Source organism: Alligator sinensis, unplaced genomic scaffold (assembly GCF_000455745.1).
Source record: "Alligator sinensis unplaced genomic scaffold, ASM45574v1 scaffold181_1, whole genome shotgun sequence".
NCBI lineage: Eukaryota > Metazoa > Chordata > Crocodylia > Alligatoridae > Alligator > Alligator sinensis.
The window spans coordinates 126674-133871 of NW_005842022.1; the positions used below are offsets into that span (position 1 = coordinate 126674).

The 7198-nt window shown below is 36.0% G+C and overlaps 1 protein-coding gene across 5 annotated transcripts in view; it reads left to right on the forward strand.

Annotated features, from left to right (window-relative positions):
- The first annotated feature begins 1876 nt into the window (after nt 1-1876).
- LRRC3B (leucine rich repeat containing 3B) overlaps nt 1877-7198 on the forward strand; it is a 106163-nt gene continuing 100841 nt past the window's right edge. For 2 of the 5 annotated variants that reach the window (XM_025202349.1, XM_006022180.3), the window contains exon 1: nt 1898-2071. The gene's annotated coding sequence lies outside the window, so the exon portion shown is untranslated. Of the gene's footprint in view, nt 2072-3876; nt 3951-4995; nt 5161-7198 lie in introns of all 5 variants that reach the window. The other 3 variants (XR_003093710.1, XM_025202347.1, XM_025202348.1) reach the window with 3 other exon arrangements.

A 7198-nucleotide genomic window follows, 5' to 3' on the forward strand; every position in this document is an offset into this window, starting at 1 on the left:
AGGAGCAGAGCTGGTGGCTCAGTCCAAATCATCTCTCTCTTGTCTGTTTACTGCTGACAGACCATTAAAATTCAGACTGAAATGCCAAACTTGTGTTGACTTCAACATGAGCAGGGTATACTTCTCCGGGTACTCAGTGCCTTGAATTTCTGATGACTTGAGGAGACTTGAGACTGCCGAGTCTTTAGAAGAGATATTTTTCATTAGAGGATCGGGCCCTTGTTAAGCTAACAGAAAGGTATACATTGTAGTTGTCTGTGCTACAAAAGATTAGCATTAAGCCACATGTTTTGCCTCAAATTGATAAAAATATGTAGTTTCATGAACAGGAAATAATTTGGGTCCAGTCCTATACCACTGAAGGCTATAGGAGTTTTACCACTAATATTAGCAGACATGAGATGGAGGCTTCAACCTTGTTTACATATACATTTCATAATGACCTCTAATTAAAACACAAAAGATAGGGCCCTATCCCTTTAAAACATTTTAGAACACTAGTACCTTCATGGCAAGGAGGACCAGATACATAATTTGCCAGCTTAGGAAGTAAGCTGAAAACTATAGAATTAAAATTTAGAAATAAATGCTGACTATTCATTTCTAGCATTGGTTTTTGAACCAAGATATTCTAATCTAAACAGCCTTTTTGCATGCAAGTAATTAATGAGGCACCAAGCCTTTTTTGTCTTATTTGTGTGAGTTGTGTTGTGATGTTCTCTTCAGCTAGAATACCCATGTAAGCAAAGCAAGCAGGGTTTAGCTTGCTAGCGATAGATTTAGAAAAATTATAAACCTTTTCATTTAATTGATAATGTAAGCAAGATGGCAAAATATTGGTAAATGCTAGTTGTTATTGTTTCATTTAGTGAGAAGACTAGCTAGGGGTTGTACTTAAGAATCTGACAAATACAGGGTTTAAATATAAATTATAACATTTAAATTACTCATCATGAGCACAATCCAAGCCCATTGAAATCTATAAAAGAAAATTGGCTTTGATGGGATTTGGATCAGTCCCCATCTGAGACTGCCAACAGCAGAACACAAGCAAAGTTTCAAAATATTACTTCTGAGTTTTTGCTGCTTCTGGTATAATAAGCGATCAAGTGTAAAGAACATGTATTGTCTTGATGTACTGTCAATATATGCATATAATTATAAAACTTAGGAAGCTAAATGCTGAACAAGATACCTGATATTAAAATGATAGTGAGAATCGATACACTTTTTCCTTGAACTAAGAATGGATTAGTGGAGTCCATGGAATTTATAATATTTATCTTGCTCTGCTTAAACAGGGTTTTTTCAGAGCTTATTTAATAAAAGTAAGTTTGGAAATGTAGGGATTTTTTAGGACATCTGAACTCTTGCTAACAAGCCAAGAATGCACATGTCCACAGCAACTATAAGTAAGAAATTTGCCACATAGTAAACACTTTTTAAATGGTGGTTATTTTATCAATGAAACCATATATATGTGCATGTTAGTAATGAATCCAATACAACACAGGTGAGGCAGGATCAAATATGGAAAATTCAGATTTATATTTTGCCTTTTAGTGTAGTGCAGAGGTTCTCAAACTGTGGTCCGTGAGCTCCATTCCGGTGGTCCGCAGAAAGGTTGCAGAACAATCGAGAATATCTGTACTTGTTAGGTAAGACTACTCATATTAAAATACGAGCTGTGTGCTTTGATTTGTAGAACAAAAAAAAGTTTAAGTGGGCCACCAAAACCTTCAATAATTTTCATGTGGCCCATGAAAAAAAAGTTTGAGAACCACTGGTCTAGTGCATTCAGTAAAATAAACTAAGTCTACTCTTCTTCCATTTTGTTACACTTTGTGAAAGTTGATCTGGATGTGCAGCACTCATATAAACATATCCAAAACAAAACAATAGGGTTCAGTCAGAATGTAATATTGTTTTTTCCCTTACTGTTTTATCTCAGCTAATGATTTGGAGAAGTAATTGCCAAACCCAGCACAGAGGAGGTTCCCATTACTTAAACAATGATTAAGGCATATGCTCTTGAATCATGAGGATTTCTGCATATAACCGGTTTCTCCAGGTATAGTGGATGATTTGCATTGTAAACTTCCTGACCCTAAAGATTGTACTTGTGGTCCAACTGATTTTATGTAGGGCCTAAGTTTGGACTTGAAAGGTACCATTCACAACATTTACTACTATTTCACAGGAAAGATTTCAGGCTCTATCAACTTTTAGTCTTATCCCCGATATTTAAATACTCTTTGGAGTACAGTCATTGAACAAAGGTTGTAACTTGTTTTATTTTCATTCCAATTTCAACAGTGGACATGGGGAAAAATCTTTCACCATACGGATGGGTATGGTTCCCAAGTTCTGTGCTTTGTTGGCAAGGAAAAGGCAATGGTAGCCAAATTAAAATGGCTGTTTTGTCTCTGGATGGTGCTCTTTTGTAAGAATGAAGGAAGGAGAGAAAAGAGAAATGGCAGCAGAATGGGGCAGGAAGATTCAGTAGATGAGTGGATGCAGTAAATGGTAATAGCTTCGTGACTTTTATCAAATCCTTGGAGAAGGGTGATCTAGCAGTTAGGGTCACAGCCTAGGATTTGGAATTTCCAGTTTAAATATCCTGCTATGCCACAGACTTCTTGTGTGATATGAGGCAATTCACTTGGGTCTAGATCCTCAAAATTAACTTAAGTCTCATTGATTTCAGTAGGAGTTAGTTGCTTAAATAGCCTTGAGAAGTTGGACATGAGTTTCTTTGTGCCTGATACTTGATAGTAAAGCTTCTTTGCCTCCTAAGTAAGGAGGAAAGTAAGTCATATTAAAGATTGTGACCTTCATGTGAATATAGGTGCATATTGATAGCTTCTACTGTGATTTGTTTGGTCAGAGTCCACCCTGGACTTCCTTTAGGGCTCATCTAGGTAATATATTTAAAATAGGGTTGCTCTGGCTATGTGTGTTTTTTAAAATACATTCACTAACATTTAAAAAATATCTCTATTTATTTTACTCTAAATAAATTCTTAAAGTGTCCCTAGCATAGCCCTCAGCCAGCTAAACTGAGATGAAGATGTTACCACAATGAAAAGGTTATGGCTAGGTGAGAGAGAATTGCAGAGAATGGGACAGCAGGTAAGGTGATAGAAATGATAGAGGAGAGTGTGAAAATGGGATGGTGTTCTGGCCGGGTGACAGGAAGGAAACAAATATTATTAATTATTTAAGGAAAGATAAATGAGGAGACAGATTATAAAGAAACAATAAGAGAAGAGACAATAAGGAAGAGACTAGAGAATAAACAGAAGGATGAAAAAAAGAAAACAATCAGGAAAGAGGAAAACAGAATGTGGCTGGGAAGGAACTGAGGCAGAGGGAAGGAATAATAAGAAAAATTGCTTAGAGGTTTTCATTTGGAGAATGTTGTATTATTTATTCATATTACAGTACTGTCATAACAGATGGTCCACATTTCAGTCATGTTGTGGAAGCCTGACAGAACGTTCTGCTGCTAGGGGTCAAGCCACATTGCTGCATAGTGTTACCATTGGTCACATAGCTCCATTAATAAGGCATGTATTTTTAAAAGTGACATGCCTTTAGTAGCTGGTGATCTTAACAGTATATCTTATGGATGATATTTCTGTTAAACAAATCTTCAGCTGCATTTGTGACAACTATGCCAAACACTATCATTTAGTTTATAATGATGCTATTTTAAAGTTGCAGTGAAGGGAAAAGGGACCAAATCACGTAGGTTCTCCCCATGCAAATAGTCTCATTGACTTCAGTGGGACTACTTTAATAAAAAAGAGGGTTTAGGTCAGCTTGGCTAAATATGTAAAAGATGAAATCATGTTTTGTTTTGTTTTTTGATAGCAAAAGTAATGGGAGCTGAAGGCACTCAGCTACTTTGCCAGAGTACTTGCAGGATTGAATACTGTACTTCTGTTGTGAGTTAATGGGATATTTGGGGGTGGGGGGAGGGTGGCGGAGAGTCTTCATTTGATAGACTGGAAAATCAGATCACTTGAGAAGATTCTATCTTTTCTCACCACATTTTTTATTATATATTTTATGTATAAGTTATGAAGACAAACTTACAGCCCATTTATAGTACTCAGCAAAAAGTAACATTTCATGTTCAAATAAATTTATCTTATGTATAGTTCAACTATATATGTTAAAAGCAAGTTAAACCAGATCAAGTTGCTTTTATGAATTAGATTCTTCAGGATGAGCACAGTCTCATTCTTCTCTATTGGAATAAAATTCTAACATTTTTCAAATGTGTTGGATCATTCACAAAATCATATATTATTAAGCAGGCAAAATGTCCATATGTATCTTTTATTAATGAAACTTTAGTCATACAAGTGTTTTAAAATTAAGTACAGTTTGCCTGTCACTTATTTTTCTTTTTTTTCTGTTCTCTTGCCTTGTACAGTGAAAAAGAGTGCTGTCAGTTTAACTTTGTTTGTATTCAGTTTCACTTCTGATATCTTAATTCTACAATAGTTGGGTATCAAGTACTGCAAGAGTATTTAAAACCAACCATTTTATGGAATTTTACAAATATTTTTGTAGAAAAATATATCCTTAGTTTTTATTTTGAACTAATGGCATTGTATTCGAATAGCCTTCCTTATGAAATGCGTCCTACACCAAAGTGAGTTCATTGTTAGTCAGAAAAATGTAGTAGCAAGTGTAGATTTAGATGTAAATCTAAGGGAAGCTACTAGGGAAGAATGAAAATATGAAGGGAAGCTTAGATCACGAAACCGGTCTTTCTCAAATCATTGGACTTGAGACACCCCTTGATAACTCTTTTGAATTGAATGGCAATCAATTACAAAAATGAATTTGTTATATTAGTATTATATTATAGTGGCTTACCTCCTTGCAGAGGGCTGGGGCAGGGGGGGATAGGGAATTGTTCGGCAGGGACAGCCTGTGCCTGAGCTTGTCTGTTTAGCTTAACTGCTTATCTCCTCACAGCTGGGGGCACCCTTCATAGGATCTGCTGTTCCCAGGCACCTGATTGAAAATCACCACACTAGACATTTCAAGGAGTTGGGAGTCAGGAGATCCAGCACCTAATTCTTAACAGTAGTGACACATCCTTTTTGCGTACCACAACGTCAATTTAAAGCATATGAAAAGGTAGTACAGCTTTATTATAACAAGTCTTGTTTATAATAATCCCTTGCTTTTAAAAATCCCAGAAGCAGGATATGATTTTTTTTTCATTATTATGATGCAGTAGATTGACTAACCTCATTGTAGTGAACAAGCTGTTTTCATGAACTTTTTCTCCCAGTCCAGGGGTGGCTAGTTGTAGTGAGGGTTTTATGTGACCCTTTTTTTATTATTACTGGATATTGGTATTATTATGCTGTCTAAAAATACACTTGTTTTGTAGTAAATAAAGAACTAACAGTAAAATTAAACATAATCAGGTTGTTGGGATGGCAGTTTTTTCTGTCATTGTCATTCTTTGGCTTGGGCTTTGTTGACACCCATAGGGCTAAGTTGTTGAAATCAGTGACCTTGGAATGATACCAGGTTTTGAGCAAATTTATAATATAAAATTAGTATTAACAAGTATATGTTGTTGACTCAATTGGATACTGGAGGACAGGATCTTGTATCCGTATGGCGTGTCAAGATCTGCGAGATTCTATTTCACAGAAGAAATGCTTTTTTTTGTTTTGTTTTGTTTTTTACTCTCAAGTCCAGAATGAAGTTTTTGTTCAAGAATTTGAACAAAAGCCCTTTTTAAAGGGCTTGGGAAAGGAGCTATAGCACTGTTCTTTTCCACTTCAAAGTCTTCTAACCTAGAATCAAATTAGTCTGGCACTATTTCTAATAACGTATATTCTTGTCACTATCAATTCTTAACTATTGTAAATGAACAAAGTGGCCCGAAACATTGGGAGATAAACTGTTTTTGAAGACTTCTCAGTTTTTCCAGGTCTGCATTGCAAATTTACTGTGCATTGAGTATGCCACTCTGCTGCTCTTAAGCCAGAAGATGTGTAGCCACATATAATGACAAGTTAACATTTTCACCAACTATCACTTTTTCAACACATTTTCTTAGTCCTTTGACTACCAGTGGTGGTAGAATGAAGTAGGCAGAAACTTAAGCAGTTCCTTAATTATATCAAAATGCTCTTTCCCACACTGTGCAGAAACTTATGGGTGTGGTGTCATTAGCATAACTTTCATCAGAAAAATATTCTGCAAGCAGCTGTTGGAAATGTCATCTGTTCTACTGTATGACTGGACATCTCAAATCTTATCTCTGTGTTATGTGATAGTGCTACCCTGGTTTTATGGGTTACCCCTATGGGTAGAAAAATTGAGAGGATTCACTGTTTGTTTGGCATTTTCTTCTATTGTTGTGCAGATAGGACTTTTTTGTGGAGAACTTGTGTTTTGGAGCAGATTTGATGGGATATTTTATGCTAATTACAGTATGGTTTATGAGGGCTGGAGGGGTGAATCACCTGTGCGTGCTGTTTTCCATGTAGTTAAAGCAGCGGTTCTCCATCTTTTTGCAGTTGAGGCACCTTCAATAGACTTGAGGCACCCCTTGGAAAATGCTAGCTCTCAATGTTCCCTTGTTTTTTTAACTACAGAAAAATAATAGAGAAATTCTTCCATTGCAACAAACTCAGAAAGACCACAGCAGGTCAAAATGTTTTTAATGGTACAGATTCGTATGTGAAATCTCTCAGTTTATCTTGTGAATCAGGTTTACATACCTAACAGTGTTAACTTTGTGTGGCACTTTGTGGCACCCTTGAAAGGCTGCCAAGGCACCTCAGAGAGTCAGGCACCCTGACTGAGAATCACTGAGTTAAAGCATTACATACCAAGCATATTATTTTATAAACCTTCACTTCTATGAAAAATAACCAGTCTTCCCAACATGATTATGTGATCTGTGCAATCTTCTTCTCATTTTCACATGCTGGGCTTACTAAACATTTTGATGATTTTAAAGAAGATTATGGATATTTGGAAGTAGCTTACAGAATCATTAGAGAAAATGAGGCAGGTTTTCACTTGTACTTCTACAATTGGAAGATTAACTCATCTTGATAAATTTATTAACAGGATGATTATATGATGTGAAGCCCTTAATAATATGGGACTGGATTTTATGACCCAGGAGTTTGCTTCCAGTCTTCTT